A 22,220-nucleotide genomic window follows, 5' to 3' on the forward strand; every position below is an offset into this window, starting at 1 on the left:
TTGCTAATGAATTAATTGTGGCTGTTTTAATGATATCCACAATTTAGGCTAACTGTTCCTGTCATAAATGTTAAGATGATCAATAAGTAAATAAGTAAATACATAAAGAGATTTAGGAAGACGCACTTTATACATAATGCTAATGGACAGAGTTTGGTTTTGCTTAATGCTGCAAAGGCATCTAATTTTTTTTTTTTTTTTTTTTTTTGGCAAACAGTAACTAATAAAATTTGGTTGCTGTATTTTCCAAAATGAAATAAACATAGATGAATCATCACAAGCCACTAGATGTAATACAATCCTTTTTCTACTGTCTTTCCCTTGTAATGCTAAATAAATAGATAAATAAAACAATGGAACTGCACAAAGTCCCAGTTCTACAGACTCAAGTATATTTCTGAAACTGAAGTCTGTTTCTTCACAATAATTACATATTTGAACCTTAAAATATATTGTTTTATAGGCATTAATTATGACTTAAGACACTTTACATTGCTTTTTCAGCTATCTCTGGTTTGATCAAAATATTTTTAAACTTTAAAAAATTGAATAAACAGCATGAAGAAAAAACTTACATATTTCATAATCAATCATTATTTGATAGCAAGATTTATTTCTGCATAAAGTAATACATATCTTAATTGAATAAATAAATGAAGGAATAGGAGAGGATTGGTTATAATTTAGACACTGCCCTCCTATTGTTTTTACTTAATTCCTGGGTGAGGGAGACTGCACCTGCCTAGACTTATGTGGAAATTCCTTTCTTCTTTTAGTAAAATTCCTGTGTCTGCTTTAAAGAGATCACTTTTTTTCATAAACTAATCCTCAAAAGAGGGCAACTCCTTCCGCTTGCAGAATTCTCTATCATAAGTTGAATTGTCAACTCAAGCTAGAAAGTCCTTCCTTCCTTCCTTCCTTCCTTCTTTCCTTCCTTCCTTCCTTCCTTTCTTTCTTTCTTTTTCTTTGTTGTTATGAAGATGATGAAAAGAAGAAAAGAAAGGTACAAAAGACAAAAGAAAAAAGAATGAAGGAAGGGAGGGAGGGGGAGAGAGGGAGAGGGAGAGAGAAACCCAGCTCATCTACTTGCTTAGTTGTCTGCATATTAACCCTGGACTATGGAGGGACATTAGAATGCCCTTATGATATTTTGCACAAAAGGCTCAGTGTTCATGGCTCCACGCAGAGAACCCAAAATAGCATTCAGTAAGCAGTGACATAGTGACAGTGCTGTGGTACTAAAAGCACAGCGTTTGTAACTCAGAGCAATGTGGCACATGGGAAGTTTGCAGAGACGCCTGTGAAAGAAATTAAGGACTTCTTCCCTACTTCCCTGCGTCTTATTGGAAGTTTGGATTTCAGTTTCCAGGGAGGCCCTGCATTTGAAGCTATAGAGGTAAGACTGTGATAGTCACGCATATTTTGAATTATTTTGATAATTTCTTAATGATAATCAAGGTCAAAAATACTTGAAAAACTGTTGTTAGTTTGTACTTCATTAGGGAAAATTCTAAATTTTGAAATCACGTGTGTATTGAACTTTCTTTAGGACAAATTTCTGTAAAAACAAGTCTTTATCATGACAGTGCAAATTGAGGGAAAAATGTAGCTCATATCTCACAACATAAAAAACTTAAGTTTCTTGATGAATGTACAGCTACTACACATTTTTCCTTCTCTGGGATTTTAATTTTTAATTTACTGTTAATTTTTTTGTACCATCAGGCATTATGAATAATGAAGTTGTCATCACTTAAATTAGAGAAAATATTAATTTTGAAAAAATACTAATTTAAAATTTATTTTTTAAGCATAGGTTTTCAGAATAATATTTTCCACTTATTTAAAGATGAGCTATTATCAAAGTTAGCATGTATTGTTTTTATTCATCTTTGTCCATTTTTTGGTTTGTTTTGGTCCAATCATTCAATTTAATTCAATAATTTCTAAAGCCAAAATCTGTAATTCAAAATTCTGTAAATATTTCTAATTAAAATGAAAAATTGAGTCTCATGAATACAAAATAATTCATAGCTATATGTTCATGTTTGCATATTGTTGTACATGCATGTGCACCATGTCAATTATATGTAATGAAAGAATAATTCATCATACATGTGAAATACAAAATGAAAATTAAGAAAATGCAAAAACGTGAGTCATAAAACATGTTTTAATTCTGATACTTTTAATTGTATTACTAATTTTAATAAAATATTTCAAAGTAAATTTGCAAAAGGGATATAGTCAATCTAACCAAAATATTAATAAAATAAAATAAAATGTCCATCAAAATAAGAAAAATCCTTATAGAATGACAAATGTTTTCTTTACAGAAACTTTTACTTTAGCTCCATAAATTCTTCTGCAAGGAAGACATTATTTAGATAAAAATTTCTAAATTTAATATTTTTATATTTTGGATATTTCTGTAATATAAAGTGAAATTATATGCTTTTATATAGTATTTATATTACAAAATTTAAATATTTCAAATATTTTGAGTTATAAATAAGAATACTTACTGCAAGTTGAATGCAAAACGGGTTTTCAAAATAATGCAAACCTTTTGATTTATCAAATTTAATAGCTAAAAAGGTTTATAAAATAATAAACACCTCAAAATTAAATGTCTATGATTATTTAAAAGACTAACAAATTTATGTAATTTAGAAATCACCTCACTTCCTGCTCTTTACAAGTGTGTTCTAGGTTGCCAAGGTTTTATAACAACTAATGAAATACATCACATTATATAAATTAAGTATGCATTTTATAGCCTCATATTTTAGTAATTTTTGCCTTCATGAAACATTTCTATTTTTCTACTTATACATATACACACTTAAATTCACAATTTGTACAGTGTTTAAGCATATGTGGTCCATTTTTACTTTTTGTTTTGAATTATTTTCCATTTTGGAATATTTCCAAGTTGCTTATCCATAGGATTTTTTAAAATTAATTTGACTAAATTATCTCAAACAAAACACATTTTAAGATTGTTTTCATTTTGAAAGTTTTTAGCATAAAAGAGTGATGTTTTGTGAAATACAGTTGTTAAAATTAATTTAAGTTATAAAGTAAAAAAATTAATGTGCATAAATAAATGTCTTTCATGTATTCTTTGGTAACCAGACCCTTCCTTCTGGAGTTTCTCATAATACAGCTACCTAAAAATTGATAAATAAAATCTATAAATAAACATATTCAGACTGTTTTGCAACTCATGACTTAATGGGTGCACTTTAAATTTGGTTGTTCTCATGTTTAAGAGTATTGCTTGGCATGTAATTGAGTGTGAGTGCAGTAGGAATAATGTACTCCCCTCTGTGAGAGGATTATTGTTCTTTTCATAGCCTTCTTTTCATGAGCATTGGTTGCTACTGGTATGGTGCTGATGAATAAGGGAAAATGGAACATTTAAATCTTTTTTTTCCATGATGATTTCCTTTAATATCCATGTCTTCTGACATACGTATATTTACTTGATGCAACAGATTGAGATTGAAATATAAATGAGTATGGAATCTACTAATAATCACACAAGAATCTTTTCTATTAATGCTGAAGACAGCTCACAGGTTCAATGAATTGCCTTTTCCAAATTGACCAGAATGATATTTGACACCTGAGAAACAAAACAAAACAAAACACACCCTCTTAGTTTGTTACCCACTATCACCACCCCTCAGGTGAGGGAACTCAGATAAATGTTCTAGAACTTGTTTTCCAATGTTTATAATATATCAATTTCTTTTTCAAATAACTTTTCTCTGGAAGATTTTGGTATGATCCATTAGCATGTGCTTGTCTGGTTTCAATCAATATCTGAGAATTAGTAAGACACATTTTTTTTTTCGGAATTGTTATGTCAATTACCTAAGAATAACATTCAGAATCATCAAAGTATGTCTTAAGATTAAATGAGAACCCCTGTTTTTCAGAAACCCTACTATAGTGTACCAAGTCAAATCTGAAGTTATTTTAGAGCAGATAAATATTGAGGATCAATACATCTCATTTTATCTGGTCTTCAATCCTAAGCAGTTGCATGATAAATGGAATTTGTAAACTCTCAAGACAGCATATTAAAATGAGAATAATTTTACACACAAGTCATACCTTAAATTAATGTAGGTAATTTTCTCTATGTGTAAAATTTAGAAATGGCATTCCTGTGGAAATGAGTAAAGTATATAAAACTCATAGAAATGGAAAATTCTACCATTTTCTACCCATAAATTATATTATAGCTAAATTGTTCCAAAGAGTTTTATATCTGTTTTATTATTAGAAATCTCTAGTAGAAAGCCAGTGACCTTCTTTGATAAAAATATAATTAATACTACCAAATATACAAAAATCAAATGTAACTACACTAAAAAAGATAGAGGAAAGTATATACACACATCTCTGTTTGAATCTTGAAAAGAGTATTGTTATTTGTCACTAAGAAAATACTTCTTGCCAGTGCTTGAAATTTCTCTTCAACTGGTAAAGCAAAATATAACCTTTTCTCTATAGTGTTTGATCAAAACGAAGTGGGCTACATTCTTATTTCTGAGTTAGATATACATGTATCTCTTTCTTTTAAATAGTACTTTTATCAATGAGGATTTGTAGGACATAGATTTCCCTTTCTATATTTTCCCTCTTCTAAGCAATGTCTTTAAAAGAAGTTAATTCTATTGGCATATCAGAATTTGACTTCAAATTTATGGTTAATAATAAATAAGCTTATGTATATACACATATATATCCATAACCCTGTCTATATATTTGTCTAGAGATAGATGATTTCAAACTAATATGTATATTACTTTGATAATTTTATGACCATATAATTTTTTGTTACTGCTTTTTATAGGATATGATTTTATAGTTACTTTATAAAATTTACATTAGGCTATATTTAAATATATGAAGAAATGTTATAATTGTATGCAGGTATGTATGGGTGTGTACATGTATATATAACTAACTATGCGTTTTAGGTCAATGCCTAAAACATAATTTTTAATCCAAAGTATAAATTTTATGAGATTATGTGGAATCTTAGTCTAATCATACTAAGATTTTGATTTGTGAAGAAAAACAATACACTTAAGATTTTAAGTGCGGATGTTAAATATTGTAAAGCTCAGCAAGATATTCATTAGCTGCTTCTTACATATTGTAAAAGAAATTGTATTAGAGTTGCTAGACTTAAAAGAATAAGATGAGGGCTTATTTTTATAGCATTCTTTCCCACACAATATATAAATTTTCTCCCTACCCATTGACAAATTAAAATGAACTTATAAGCCACATAATTCGAATTCAAGGAGAAAAGATGCATTCATATATTCAATGATCCATTCAGCCATTCCTCCAGATTGTACTGAATGCTTCTACACTGACTAATTAAAAGAAACTTGTTTTTGTTTGTTTGTTGATTTTGTTTGTTTGTTTTTCTGTCTGGTATCCACTCCTAAGAATTCAAATCTTAAAGGAGACATCTTTCCTTTCTTTTTGTATCCTTCCTGTATCTCAAAATAACCACATTCAGGACTGTTTTGCTGTCTTAAATTGATTTGTGTTTTTAACCAATCCCAGTCCTTAAAAATATACTTGCCACAGTGTATAAAAAATAACTTCTGTTTTATTTCTTCCCACAAATATTTTTGATTTGAAATTTAAGTGATGTACCTAAATTTCCAAGTTTAGGAATCTCAGAGTAGGAAACTATTTATTTCTATTCATGCCATTCATGTTGAATGGTTTTAACAACCTCCCTCATGGAATAGTTCCAATATCATATTTACTAAATTGCCTTATTTATCATACTTTATGCAAAATTAATACAAGATAATCATAAAATAATGTTCTCAAAATATAAAGTTATTTTAACATTCTGCTTAATTAGCCAATCTAATTTTCAATTTTATCTTCATAATAATTTTTATAACAAAAGAAAGCTTTTGAAAATGTGAACTCATGTAATTATTTTAGTTTAATGTACAGAAAAAAAGTGGTGCATATATTTGCATTGTAAGGATTATTCAAAAGAGACTTAGAAAGCACTGAATTTTATATTATGTAATGTAAAGCTAAAATAAGTTTTATTTCAAGGAGGATTTTTTTCAAAATATTTTGAACCCAAATAGTATATTCTCTTCTATTTTTAAAACATTCTTTGAGATGTACATTCTATTTTAGGACCCAAGATTTTAATACAATATGATTCCCAAACGTTTATGATAAAAGATCATAATAGCAAATTGTGAATTCATTTTCCTCTATTTTGAAATTAATTTGAGCAAGCATGATTTTAATATTTTACATACTAATATAATAGTTAACTTTGAATCTTCTGAATTTGTTCTTCACTTTCAAGTCATAGGGAAATAAAAATATTGGTGATTAATTTCTACTTATATCATAATGATAATTTTTGTTATTCTTTATGATAAGTACAATTTTCCAAGTGTTTTCTTTGGTACTTTATCATTTTCTATGCAATAGCATCTATGTTACCTTTTAATTGCTGCAAAAACTACCTCTCAGATACTGTATTCTCTCTATTTAATAACCACCATTAACTCTAATCCACTCCTCAACCCCTAGCTCTGCTATCATTGCTAACCTGTTTTTCTTCTCTGAGTAACTACTTTAAATGATCCATCTGCTGTTGAAATTCCATTCTTGACCTTCACTCAATCTTTAATCCATTATTTTTGATTTCTGAGAGTCACTCCTAACACGTCTCAGCTATTCAATAAATGGTACTGGGTCATTTTAATTAATAGGATGTAAGTAAAATAAATTAAAATGGAAGCAGTTGGGAATAATACAGTCTATTGACCACATTCTTGACCTCATGATGTACATTTGTCCACAATCATATCCTCTCAGTTTGTTCTCTTTACAATAACCATCTATTCTGACTCTAATCTGGCAACTTAAAGTTACTCTTGTAGGATTGATCATAGGAAGTAAAAACCAATCATCAGAGGATTGGTGAAACTTGTTCTCTTGAAGGGATGAAATGAGGAAACAAAATCAAAATAAAACAGGGACATGGACTTGAAGAAAATGGTCATGCCTTGCTCCTTCACCTGGCAGGTCAGTCTCCAAAGTCTCCAGGAGGTCCTCCTGACCATTATTTCAGCCATGGAAAAATAGGAGAAATTTTATTTATATTTATGGCTTTACCTCATTCTTTTGAATTGAAATTCTGAGTTGTTTTAAATTTATTTTTATTAGAATATTTATAAACACATTAATTTTACAAATTGATGGGATAGACTATGACATTTCCGTATATGCATGGCTAGTGCCCTGTGTCCAACAAACTTTCTTTTAGTCTTGGGTCCTCTCACTTTTCCCCTTCCCTCCAATATCCTTCCCATTCCTTAAAAGACCCTTTTCTTTAAAAAGATCCTTTTCTTTCTATGCCCCTTCTTTAACTTCCCCCATCTTTAGTAACCACTGTTTCATTCTGTACATTTACAAGATTGACCTATTGGTTTCCTTAAATGAATAAGAGTATGTGGTGTTTGTCTTTTAGAGCCTGATTTGTTTAATTTAACATACTATTCTCCAGTTGTATCTGTGTTGGTGCAAATGATAAGACCTGCTTTTTATGGCTAATATATTGCATAAATACACCACAATATTTGTATGCATTCATTTGCTGCAGGGCATCTGGGTTACTTTCATATTTTATGTTTTATAAATAGGGTTGCAGTAAACATGGAGATCCAAGTATCATTTTGATATAAATATGTCAAATCCATTGGAATGTATTCAATAGTAGAATTGTTGGGTCTTATGGTAGTTCTATTTTTAGATAAGTTTTTTTTTTCCCTAAAAATCTCCATACCATATTATGTAATGACTATACTGGTTTGTATTCCAAATAACAGTTTATAAGAGTTTTATTTTCCCATTATCTTCACTAGCATTTTTTTAACCTTTTTGGTGTTGGCCATTACAACTGGAGTAAGATGATGGTATCAGTGTGGTTTTATTTTGCATTTCTCTAATGATTTGTGAAAGTGAGCAATTTTATGTATCTGTTGGCATTTATAAGTCTTCTTCAAAAAGGGTCTATTTAGTTCATTTTAAAAATGGGTTTCTTTGGTATTCATCGCCTTCATTCCTTATGTGTTCTGGATGCCAAATTCTTGACAGATGTACCATTTGCCCTTACTTCCTTCCATTCTATAGAATGTCACTAAATCCTGTTGATTATTTCCTTTGCTGTGCAGAAGCTTCTCAATTTGATGGAGTCATCTTTGCTCATCTTTACTTCTGTTGCCTGTGCTTTTGGGTTTCTGTCTAAATAAATTCTTGCATGTGTCAATATCTTGAGGTGTTTCTTCTATGTTTTCTTGTTGTTGTTATGTAGTCTTCAGTTGTTGTGTAGTATTGTAGTCTTCAGGTTTAAAAGTTAGGTCTTTGATTCATTTTGACTTGATTTTTGTGTATGGTAAGATAAAGAGATTTCACAGTTTATGAAACATTGTACTTAGTAGTAAACATTGTGCATTCAAATCATTAGTAGGTAAATATGTGTATATATACACATATGCATATGCATACAAATATTGGGATTCATCTTAATAATATTTTATTGTAAGAGTATAAGGGTAAGAAATTGGGTATAATGCCCTAGAAATAAACCCAAGTCAACAATCATATTTATCTCTATTTTTTTTCTTTCTCAAAAAATACACATATTCTGTAAAATGTTTCCTGCAAAGATATTGCTCAAGTTACCTTCTCTGGAAAAAGCAGATTCCTTTAGTTCCAGTCCAATCAGGTATTATATGGCTAAACCAAGTCACTTTAATTTTATGTGTTCAAACTCTGCATTTATAAATTAACAATAGTAGAGCCTCTGCTATAGAATCATAGTAAGACAAATCAGTTAAAGATTGTCACAGTTTTTGTGTAGTCATTGTGCTAGAGTAAACACACGACACACATTAGACAAGATGATGATAATGACAACATGATGATGTCCATATTGTTTGCCTTAGAATTACCTTTGGAGTTTGTGTATCTAACTCATGAAGGGAAAACTATGGAGTGGGATATCTACTTTTTAATCTATCTTTTCAGTTGATACTTAGAATTATGTGTGTAAATCATTACCCCAAAATAGATGGATTGAGTTCATCAAGTTCCTGGATTTTTTACACTTTAAAGATGGAAGTATTCATTCTCCACATGAATAATAAAATTTTAAACTAAAAAAAATATGAAAAATTCCAATGTATAATAATAATAGTTTTTATCATGTTTATTCATATTTCAAAATAATTACTTTTACAATTGTCAGATATGGTGATTTTTTTAGGGGCAGAAGAAATGCTTTTAATATTCATTAAATTTTAATATTTAACCCAATTCATCTGAATTAGATACCACGTGGTTTTGAGATACAATTATATTAATTTTAGGTAGTATACTCATTCCACACAGCATACACACATACCTATGCACACAAAAAAAAGAAAAATGGCAACTTGTTTCAATTTTATTTTTTCAATTTGCTAAAGATTGGGTTTTAGAAAAATCATATTTATATTATGCCTTTTTCAATACAAAAATGATATTTTACACACCATTTAGCAGTGGTGCTTACTAAGTATTTCTTTTGACATCAGAATAAGTTTATAGATATTGTAGTTATGGGGAATATGTAGTGAGAAAGAAATCAATAATTGGAGAAAAGAACATTTTGTTGAAATATATTTGTTTAGGTATTATGTATTAATATTACAACATCAGCAAAACTGTCAAATGTAACACAAGTCTGTCTATTGTTAACTCTAGTAACTATTGGCTAAAAAGATTTTCAACAAATAAGAAGTGAAAACACATCTTTATAAGAGAAATTTAAGACACAAGAAATAAATGCTGTAAGAAATTCTTGAAACAATAGAATATGTTGTCGGTAACAATAAGATGATTTTTCCTTCATATGTTCTCTGTAGCTAAGTATGTGAGTCCAACTTTGTCAGGTAATATTCATGTGAGGAAAGTGGTTAATTATCCAAAACAATGTTTGCACAATTCTGTGATTATGGAATTCCCTAGTATTTAAGTATATGTTAATTGATGGACTTGCCAAATTGTAATGATGTAGTGATGTTTCATGAACTTTCAAACTCTATTTATAGTTTTAACTTTCCTAAACTTTTTAGTTAGTTATTGTTAGAAGTACAAATCATTATTTTTTGGTCCTATGCTATCTGAAAAGATTTCATTCATTAAGACTAGAGTTATACTAAAAGGAAGCATATAGTGAGTGTCATATTTTCCAAATCAGTGGTGCAGTGGCATTTCTATATATATTACACTCTTGAACTTCAAATTGTGAGTTTATAGATATTATAGAAAGTTGGAAACAAATACAGTGTTCTTATTTGTTGAGACACAAATTGTGTGCCTGTATTTGTGTGTGAAACACAAGATACATTGTTTCTATTTAACAAAATAAAATCAGATTTGTTCCAGTTAAGCATAAAGATAAAATCTACTTCAGTCAAATTAACAGGTAACTCCATTCTCATAAAAAAAATATAGTGATTCAAATTGGACACTTCTTCTCCATCTACAGCATAAATTTTATATATGAATACTCAAAGCCAAAATTATACTGAATGGGGAAAAACTGAACTTGTTTCTTATAAAATCAGTAACAATAAAGTACTTGAAATCTTAACCAGAGAAAATAGGCAAGAGTAGGGAAATAAAAGACATACAAATAAAAAGAAGTCAAATTTTCATTGCTTGCAGATGAAACAATCCTATGCTTAGAAGATACAAAACCCTCCACCAAAATATCTTCTAGAGCTGCTAAGCAAATTTAGTAAAGTAAAAAGATATGAAATCAATAGTTTGCTTAGCTCAGTGGTGCATGCCTATAATTCCAATGACTTGGGAGTCTGAGTCAGGAGGATCACAAACTTGAGGCCAGCCAACTCAGCTAACTCAGCCTCAGTAGTTTAGCAATACCCTAACTCAAAATAAAAATGTTTGGGGATGTAACACAGTAGTGAAAAGCCCCTGGGTTCAATCCCCCAGTACCAGAAACACACACACATACACACCACACACACAGAGACAAAATAGTTTTTCTATACACCAATAACCAATATGCTGAAAACAAAATCTGGAAAATAATTCCATTCACAATTGTCTCAAAAGAAAAACAAAACATTAAGTATAAGTCTAGAGGTTGCAGAAATCTACAACAAAAATTACAAAGCACTGAAAAAGTGATTAGAAGTAGAACACCACTAGATAATGGAAATACTTTCCATGTTTATGTAATTAATTTTGTTAAAAACGTTTATTACTAAACCTGATCAACAGATTCAATTCATCCCCCACCCCCAAATATTGATGACATTCTTCATGGAATTAGAAAAAAAAAGATTCCCTAAATTCATATTGAAGAATATAATTAGAATAGTCAAAAGAATTCTAAGCAAGAAAAGCAATGCTGTAGGAAATCTAATACCAAAATTCAAATTATACTACAAGGTTAAATTAATAAAAATAATAAGGTACTGGCATAGAAACAGACATGTAAACCAATGGAATAGAAGACACAGGGATAGACCCACATAGATAGTTATTGAATTATTGTCAAAGGCACCAAAAACAGACATTAGAGAAAAGCCAGCCTTTAAAAAAAATGTGGTACTGGTAAAACTGGCTACCCATGTATAGAATGACACTAGGTCCCCATCTCTCATCCTGCTCAAAAGCCAACTCAAATGGATTCAAGACCTAGGAGTTGGGCCAAAATCTTAGAAATTGCTAAAAGAATGTACAGGGGTAAAGTTTCAACATACAACATGGAAAAGTTTCCTCAAAGAACGCTCAAGAGATAATACCAACAATGAATAAATGAGGGCAACAAATTAAAAAAATTCTGAACAGCAAAGGGAATATGATCATTAAGAGAAAACCTACAGAATGGGAGAAAATCTTTGCTAGCTACTCTTCAGTAAAAGAATTAATGTCTAGAATGCATAAAGAACTCAAAAAGTTAACACCAACAAAACAAATAAACCAGGGCTGGGGTTGGGGATCAGCAGTAGACTGCTTGCGTAGTACATGTGAGGCACTGGGATCTGTCATCAGCACCACATAAAAATAAATAAACAAAATGAAGGTATTTTTGTGTGTGTATGCACACACATATAACAAATAAACTGATTAATAAATTGAAAAATGAGCTAAATATACACTTCTTAAAAGAAGAATTTCAAATAGTCAATATATGAAAAGGTTCAGTATCTTTAGGAACCAGATAAATGCAAAACAAAACTATGATGAGATTTTTCTCAATCTAGTTAGAATGGCAGTCATCAAGAATAGAAGTAATGATAAATGTTGATGAAAATATAAAGGGAAAAAAAGAACACATATCCTTTTGTAGGATTGTAAATTAGTAGAATCACTATGGAAATCAGTATCAAAGTTTATCAAAATAGTACCAATGGAACCATCATATATCCCAGGTGTACCACTCCTCAGTATTTAGCTAGCAACAGATCAAAGACAATATACTATAGTGATACTTGCGTACCATTGCTTATAGCTACATAATTCACTGTAGCTGTGTTATGAAACCAGCATGAGTGCCTATCCATATATGAACCTCTAAGAAAAATACAGTATTCATACATCATGGAGTTTTATTCAACTATACATAAGAATGAAATTATGTCATTTTCAATAAAATGGATAGAAATGGAGAGCATTGTGTTAAGCAAAATATGTAAGACTCAGAAAGTCAAGGATCATATATTTTCTCTGGCATGCAGAAGGACCTTGTAAAAATAGAAGAGAGGCCAACAGGGTGGAGGAGGTGGATCAGGGGAAGAAAGAGAGGAAGGGAAAGTACTTGGGAATGAAATTGATCAAGTTATATCATATGCACTGTGTGTGTGTGTGTGTGTGTGTGGTGTTACAATGAATCCCACTATTATGTGCAATCAAAATGAACCAATGAAAATTTAAATAATAGCACAGTTCCTAATCTAAATTATATAGATGTGGTTAACAAATGTCCCTGTAAGGAGGCAATGACAGAAGACCTTTGGATATAAAAATAGTTTGGAATTATATCCTACATAGTCTCTAAGATATTTTAATGACAATAATTAGGAAAAGAGGTTTAATCTCACAATTTAGGGATACAGAAATCAAATTTAAAAGTCATATGTTAAATACATACTTCCTATAAGTAAGCTATTTCTTTGCCACGTTGGCAAAACATTATGCCATTTGTAATAGCATGGCAGTAACAATTGAGGTGAACTAAAATGCATGGATGATGCTGACAGGGATAAAAAAACAACAACAACAACAAAAAAAACTTCTATATAATTTATGAATATGTTAAAAAAAAACATCCAGGAAGGTGATTAAAAATTACCCTATAATGTATCAACTTCTTTTATTAATATTTTTGACAGAGAAACTGTTAAATATTGATTCAAGGAAACAGAAACAAACCTTTTTTTTTATATTGATTACAAAAAATAAAGAGAAAATAGCATACAGCACCATCATTGCTTGGTGGATTTATAAACTGAGATTTTTGTATATCAGTTGAAATTAATGTAGATCTATGTGTATCAATATCAGAAGCTTAAATCTTGACTAAATATTCAAATTGAACAAGACCATATACAATACACCATACATGCAGGTTTCTAAATTCCAAATACATATTGTATATTAACATATATAAAGTAAACAATTTTTTAAACAATTTGTGGAAATAATTCTCTTTGTACCCAGGTTAATAGGTATGATTAGGATTAAGATATGATAGATTAAAGCATATAAAATATCAGAATGAAAATGCAATAATATGTTGAGCTCTGAAAGTTTTATAATATTTATTCTGCTCAAGATAATATTCTGATCAAAATTATAGTTAAGCACTGAAATTCACATATAATTCAGTTTTTAATATGTATGCTGTGTGTGTATATATATATATATATATATATATATATAATAAAAAAACTTTATTTACACCAAATTACTAATATTGATTGAGTCTCAGTTCTTCGTGTACAGTATGTAAATGAGAATGTTTTTTCTATATTCATAAAACTAGTAATGTTTTTACAATAAAGGAATTGCCATGTACACATTATGGATGTGTACTTTAGATTTTATTCTTATCTCTCTTTATACTTACTACTCTCAACTATCTTTTATCTTTATTATAATTTACATCTTCCACTGGTCTCATTTTCAACACTTAAGTGCTATTATTTTAAGTATTAATTAGCATCAAAAACTAAAACCAGGTAACAAAGTTATTTTCTGCTCGCCACCTCATGGGGACACTACATATGATGGTGACTATATACGTATCCCTACATATGTGTGAAAAATAAGTAAGTATGACTCAAAAAGTTTTAACTTTTGAACGGTGTACCCCAAACTGCTCTTAACACTTCATACATTGTGGGCACACATGTAAAACAGACTAGTGTGAGATGTCAAGGGACTGTACTCAAATGTGGATGCACCTGACAAATGGGGACAAGACACAGAAAATTTGAACTTAAGGTGAAAGCTCCTCTAAGCACTTGCTTTTCACATAGTGAAAAAATGGCAAAATAATTAACATAGTATGTAATGTGGTAGAGAAATATCCTAGATAAACGAGGGTTGAGTTGAATAAGAGCGACCAAGCCCTGACATATGCACAAGAGGAAATTACCTCAATTATATAGTTTGTGAGGATTTCCAGTTTATTACCCTTATTATGTGACCTTGGAAATGACTTTCTTCGACTGCTGTCTAAAATAATGGTTTATAAATTAATAGGCAAAGTCAACTCTGACCATGCTCACCCTTTGCATTCTTCCAAGTTAGGCATTTTTCTCTCTTCCATAACTGGAAAAGTTTTATTCCAATTATTAGGTAGAGTTGACCTGGATGAGCTCACTTTGATCTTCCTACTTTGTTTTTGAAATGGAGATAATAATTGTTCTTTTTGAATTACAAAGAAAATACAGGAACTAGCATTATGGTGCTATGGATAGAGATGGCTTTACTACTCTGGGTGATAAGCTATATTTCAGTAACCAATGGACTTCCCAGGTCTCAAAAACATCCTACCACAAATGTATAGTGGGAGTTAGTAAGATGGGGTGCTAAGCTTCACTCAGTCATTCAGTGATGCGAGTTTGGCATAGAATCCATCTTCTCCTAACTAAGGCATGTAGTAGTTAAAGAAATGGAAGTAAAGAGCATCACCCATAAACCTTTCAATGCCTTTGTTCTAAAAGGGTACACATCTTCATCTTTCATTAGTAAAACTAATTGCATGAACTTGTCCAATTGTAAGGTGGATATTGTTTAAAAAAAAAAAATTCTTCCACAAAGGATTTCCGTTCTTTTTGACTCCTCTCTTTTACTTTCCAGTCACAGTAGTTTTAGCTGCTCAATCACTCAGAGATTAGAGGATGTGCACAAAATCCTATGATACTGTAGATAAGCCTTTGTTGGAGTGATAGGGTTGAAGGAAGGATATCATGATTATAAAATTCCATCTTCGTATAGAATATCCAGGATCCACTTAGACATTAACTCATAATTGTGAATATATCTTAATATGCTAGTATTTCTAAACTCCCATTGATGCTTTTTTACATAAACTATTACTTTTGACATTCACTTGGTCAGTAGATTTTTTCATTTGTCTCCATATTATAACTAATAATTTTGTTCATATTATTCCTTTCTGGGGACCAGAATTAGCCTGAGCACTTAGACAGGTAAACACCTTCCTGTGGTTGATACTTAATCTTGGACTCAAGGTGTTTGATGGGTAAAACAGACAATCGTTTCAAAGTCTTGAAATTGCAATGCTTCTAAGAACTAATTAGAAATTCAAACTATTTCTTTGAAATCTAAGATTACAGTGCAAATAAAATAAATATTAAAATATTAAGTAGTTCATAATACAATGATAATGTGAAATAAAAACCTATGTGAATTAAATAAGATAGGTATTGAAATAAGAAATAATACAGTAGGTAACACAGATTCCAAAAGATATTTCGGCCAGAACACTTCCTCAAGGGGATTTATTTTTCTTTACCTGTTTTTCTATTATTAACAGCATTCTATCTATGTTTAGGTACAAAGACAAGGTTTTAAATATGTCCACGTGTTTATTGATTTGTGTGTGTTGAATCATCTTTACATCCCTGGAACCATATTGATAATGGTGTGTGATCTTTTTGATGTGCTGTTGATTTCAATTTTATTTTGTTGAGGATGCTGACATTGATATTCATCAGAGAAGGTCATGGAACTTCAGTTTCTTTTCATTTTGTTGTTGTTGTGTTCCTATCAGGTTTTTGTAGCAGGGTGATGCTGGCCTCATAGGATGGGTCAAAGGGTTTCAATTCTATGAAACAATTTAGAAGCATTGACATTAGTTCTTCTTGAAAGATTTGATAAAATTAAGGAGTGAAGCTGTTTAGTCCTGGATATTTCTTTGCTGAGAATCTTCTCATTACCAAGTCAATCTTATTACTTACTATTGTTTTATTCATGTTTCAACATATCTTCTTGGTATCACACGATCATATCAATAGATGCAGAAAAAATACTTGGTAAAATCTAACATCTCTTCATGAAAAACAAAATCACAGAACAAATTATATATAGAAAGATCAGAAATCAACACAATAAAGACTTCACCAAAACACTATTAAAGCTGATTAAAAAAAAAGTTTAGTAAAGTAGCAGAATACAAAATGAGCATGCAAAAATCAATAGCTTTTCTATAAATTACTAATGAATTTATTGTGATCTCTACAATGGAAATTATAAAACACTGAAGAAAGAAACCAAAGAAGACCATGATCATAGACTAGAAGAAATAACATTATTAAAATACTCCTACTACTCAAATAAATCTACATATTTAACAAATCTCAATCAAAATACCAATATTTTACAGACCTAAACAAAGCAATTCTAAATTTATATGCAATTGCAAAAGATTCCTAATAGCCCAAGCAATTTTGTGCAAAAAAGAACACTTGAGGCACTAACTATAATACTTGATTTCAGATATACTGTAGAGCCATTGTAAAAAAATAACAACAACATGGCATTGACATTAAAACATAAATACGGACAAATAAAACAGAATGGAGAACTGAAAACCATATCCACTCTGCAGACAAGTGATTCTGGACAAAGTTGCCAAAAACATACATTGAATAATGAAAAGCCTTTTTTAAAAATGGTGCTGGATAAATAAAATATACACATGCATAAAATTAAAAGCTGACTTCTATCTCTCAAACTGTATAAAGATCACCTCAATATGGAACAAAGAACTTAATGTAAGACTTCAGATATTGAAACTACTAGAGGAAGACACTCAGAAACATTTTAAAGTATTGGTACAGGCAATGAGTTTCTGGTTATGACTCCAAAGTACAAAAAACAAACAACAACAACAACAACAAAAATTAAACGCAAGAATTGACAAAAGAGAGTATATCAATCTAAAAAGCTCTGCACAGCAAAGGAAACAGTCGACAGAGTGTAGAAACAACCTACAGAATGAGACAGAATGAGAGAACAAAAAGTTAATTTCTAGAATATGTAAAGGTCACACATACACATAACACTCTCTTTCTCTCTCTCTCTCTCTCTCACACACACACACACAAATCAGTAATAGATTCCAAGGGCCCCCAGTAATCCAATTTTTCAAATGGGCAAATGATCTGACTAGACACTTTTCAAAAAAAAAAAAATACCAATGACTAATAAATATAAGAAAAAATGTTCAACATCGTTCGTCATCAGGAAAATGAAAGTTAACAGTAAAATGACATGCCATCTCACCCAAATAAGAATGTCTGTTTTAAAAAAAAAAAAAATCACAGATGTTGGTTGGTCGGGATGTGGAGAAAAAGGAACATTTGCTGATTGTTGGGAGTCAATCAGTACGGTCGCTGTGGAAATAGTGTGGAGATTCCTCACAAAACTAAAAGTAGAACTACCATGTAATCGAGCTTCTCACTCCTGGAAATATGTTCAAAGGAAATGAAGTCACGATATATAAAAGATAAATGCATACCCATGTTTACTGTGATAACATTCACACAGCTAAGATATGGAGTCAGCCTAGCTGCTCCAAATGGTGCATATATCCAATGTAGTAGCATTCATCCAGAATGAAGTCCTGTCATTTTCAGAAAAATAAATGGAACTAGAGGACAGCATGCTCAGTGAAAGGAGCAAAACACAAAAACAAGTATTGCGTGTTCTCTCATATGTGGAAACTAACAATAAGTACAACAAAGGCAACCTCTAAGTAGTAGAGGAAAATCAGGGATTAAGAAGGGTTCCCAGGGAGGCGGGCAAGGGTAGAAGGAGGGTAGATGGACATGATAAGCCAAGAGGTATGCATGTATATCAAGACAAAACAGACTGAGATACAGTCAGAAAACTGCCACCACGTTTCTACATTGTTGCTCTGCAATGTATTTATATTATATGTGCTTATGAAATAAAGGGGAACTGAAATTAGATACTTCAAAGCATTCATTCTTGCTTTTTATAAGGAATCCTTGAAATCAGAAGAGATTAAAGTGAAGTCTGTTGCTATTTCCAAAAGATCCCCTTATACTGTGTGCTTCACATAGGTCTTATAGTAGTATTTCCTTGCTTCACACATTTAGATCATGATATAAAAAAAAAAAAAAAAAACTTATATGTTCTTTAAACTGATGTAGCAAAACTTTTTATCCTATTTTAGCAGTATTTTAGAAAACTTTAAGAGACTTTCTTAGTTCTTTTTTAAGCTTTGGGACTTCCAGATCGTCACATATTATGTCTTATGATGTATCATTTTGGCCAAGCATAGTCAATAGTTTTCAAAAGATGGGGCCATTACATTAATTGCCATCTGCTTTTCTCTATGAGAAGCTGAGCTTAGTGACATTCAGTATTTCAGCTTTCCACATTGCCTTCCAGAATACATTATATTTTTTATAAGTTTTCACAGATGGAATAATTATCTTTATGTAACCAAGAAGAGGTCATAGAAAAGACAATTTCTAATTAGATTCAGTTTCAAACTGTATAAGTGCATAGATTATAATATTTTCCATCCCTAAAGTCATAATTAGTCTTCTTTGAAAACATAATTGTTCTGAGTCACACTGGGATCATTTTCAGCTTATATATGTCCACGCAATATCATGTATTGCTTCAAGCATGACAATGTTTATTTGTCATAGTCACTTAGCCATACTTGGAAAAAATGACATTCAAGAGGCCTAGACTATAGTTGCAATAGACATTTATAAAGATATTGTATATGTGTATTGTTTGGAGAGATTAAAAATAGCTGAATATTTCAAAGTTGAGAAATACAGAAAACATCTGATCTTTACCAAAGATAGCCTATCGTTAGCTATCTTTATGTAGTTTGTTAACAACACTTAACATAGCACTTCAGGCAAAATTCTATGTGCAGCAACTCTTTTTATAAAAAACATGATTCTGGGGGATGAGCACAATTATTATCATCAGTCTTCACATGAGGCAACTGAGACAGTAGAGGTCAAACCATTCGCTCAAGGTCATACAACTATTATGTGGGGGAAGTGGTTTAGCTGTCTTAGGGCATCACACAAATGGTCAATGGGAAGCCTCTGCAAAGTCAAAGAGTGCGTCTGATGAGAATATATGCAGGGTCTTATGAGGACATATGATTCTGTATTACTTTATCTGCAGCCAAGGGCTTCTTTGTGACAGTAAATATGCAAAACACATGCTTCACAAGAGTTCAGAAATGGGACAGAGAAAGATCATTCATATTCCAGCTCTCTGGAGTGAATGCTTTTGGAGAAGGAGTTGGCATGCCATTTATTAACAATCTTTGGCCCAGAAATATTGCCTCTTTTGCACTTATGTATGCAAGCTATTTCCACACACATTTCTTTCTAAATTTCCTTCTGAGAAAGCCATTTCGAAGACTTTATGCCTAGCGTCATTCTAAGAGGCTGCCAAGTTTCCCTTGATTTTTAAGAGATCACAAATAGGATTACGTTTCTATATTTATCCCATCCACTTTTTGCAGCTTCAACTTTTATCTTCTCCCACCAGCCACCAAATCCATCATTTTGACTTATTCTTACCACTTTTTTTTTTTTTTAAACCTGAAAACCTCAGAACAAGGTGGGGGAATAGAAGGTGTCTGGAAGAGGATAATAGGAAGCATTTTACTATGTCTGGTTTCAAGAATGGCCCAAAGGTTAAAATTCAGTGTATAGATCTTGATTCAATGTAAACAAGGGGACACGTCAGTGTCAGATGTCACAATGCTACGTGTCTGAGCATTTCCTACCTCCTGTTCAGTAAAATGCAGTGAGGTTTTCAGTCCCTTTTCTACATTCAAAGAAATATTTGATATTTGGCAGGTCACATCTGAATATAAATCCTTTCCTGTGTGATTTAATATATTATATTAAATAAACTTTTCAAAACTAAATTCATATGATTCTCTTTGGAGATAGTATTTTGATGATGCTTAGGTTAAGTGTTATTATAGTATTAAGTGTTATTATAGTATTAAGTTAAGTGTTATTATAGTATTAAGGTGGTAATAGTAGTTATCTATTATTGTGCCTTGTAAGTTTCATGCTATTTATATGCATTATATATGTTGAAATGTACTCTACTGTACAACATGATAAATATTCATTAATGTGCCTACATAGTAGCAATAAGAGAATAAATCAAACCACACTAATATGAGACACAGTATTAGCATGTTTCTTCCATATTGAAGTATTATGAAGATTTTATTAATGTATTCACCTGATTGGAAAATATAACCAGGATTGCAAATGCAAGGCAGAAATGCCACCACTGGTTTCTCTTGAGCCCATTTCAAATATAACTAATTGTTAGCATTTTTCCTTGTATGCCTAGACTCAGCTCAGAAAGTTTCTCAGTCTTGCACAGCTGACAGCTATCATCAGTCTTCAATCAAAAGTGCACCATTATTTGAAAAGGTATTTTTTCCTTACCCTGAAATACATGACCATTATAGAAAATTTCAAATATATAAGCATATAAACAAAACCACAGTATTTCATAATTCAGATATAACTATTGCTTCCATTTCATTTGTTTTTTTTACATTATTAATATATATTTGAAAGTACAGTGAACAGTTTTCAGATCTGCTTTTTATTATGTAAAATTATAAAGTGATATGTTAGCTGTTAATTTTAAATTTAGCTATTGAATATTTCAAATATGAACTTAATTTTAAAAATGTGTATCATCTAGGAGAGAGACAATTCACATCTAGTGAGCATCATTATATCTGAAATATTTACTTTTTTTTTTTTTTTTTTTTTTTGCCTTGGTCAAATGTCTTCTTCTTCTTTTTTTCTTTAATTGGTTGTTCAAAACATTACAAAGCTCATGACATATTATCTTTCATACATTTGATTCAAGTGGGTTATGAACTCCCATTTTTGATTGTTGGAGAGAAAAGAAAATGTAAAATGGTTCTAAATTTCAACCATTAAAACAACATAACTTCCTACTATTATAGTAGTTACATAATAAATATTGTGGTTCATGTGAATATTATCAAACTTAGAATTATACAGAATTTCTTCATATTAACAGTATGAAAGAGTATTGCCTTGAAATTTAGAAAAAATACTTACATAATGAATATCATACATAATCCTAACTTGAACATTATTTTTCATTTTTTTTTTCCTAAATTTACCCGATTTGTATTTTTCTACCAGCAGACAATTTTGAACATTTCTTTAGGTATGGAACTGTAAAATATAACTTCTATTAAACACTTTAAAATATTGCTTGGCCAAATTATTCTCCAAAATGCTTATCCAAATTTTTATTTTTATGAGTATTATGGAATATTCCTGTTTCTGTATATTTTCATTAATAGCTGCTCTTAAAATAACTATTGATTTCAGACTACTATATTAATGTTAAAATGAAACTTTCTATTTTTATTATTGGTTTTATATATATATATATATATATATATATATATATATATATATATATATATATATTTTTTTTTTTTTTAAAGCAATTGAAAAAATAAATTAATAAACTATCCAAATTCTCATGACCCCATTGGAATA

At 30.5% G+C, this 22,220-nt stretch overlaps 1 protein-coding gene across 6 annotated transcripts in view; it reads left to right on the top strand.

Moving 5' to 3' along the window:
• Positions 1 to 1,236: 1,236 nt before the first annotated feature.
• The window catches only part of Cdh19 (cadherin 19), a 75,363-nt gene continuing 54,379 nt past the window's right edge, over positions 1,237 to 22,220 (top strand). For 5 of the 6 annotated variants that reach the window (XM_071602658.1, XM_071602657.1, XM_071602662.1 and 2 more), the window contains exons 1-2: positions 1,237 to 1,396; positions 21,016 to 21,098. The gene's annotated coding sequence lies outside the window, so the exon portion shown is untranslated. The remainder of the gene's footprint in view (positions 1,397 to 21,015; positions 21,099 to 22,220) is intronic. The other variant, XM_027935361.2, reaches the window with a different exon arrangement.

This window comes from Marmota flaviventris, chromosome 16 (genome assembly GCF_047511675.1).
Source record: "Marmota flaviventris isolate mMarFla1 chromosome 16, mMarFla1.hap1, whole genome shotgun sequence".
In the NCBI taxonomy this organism is placed as follows: Eukaryota; Metazoa; Chordata; class Mammalia; order Rodentia; family Sciuridae; genus Marmota; species Marmota flaviventris.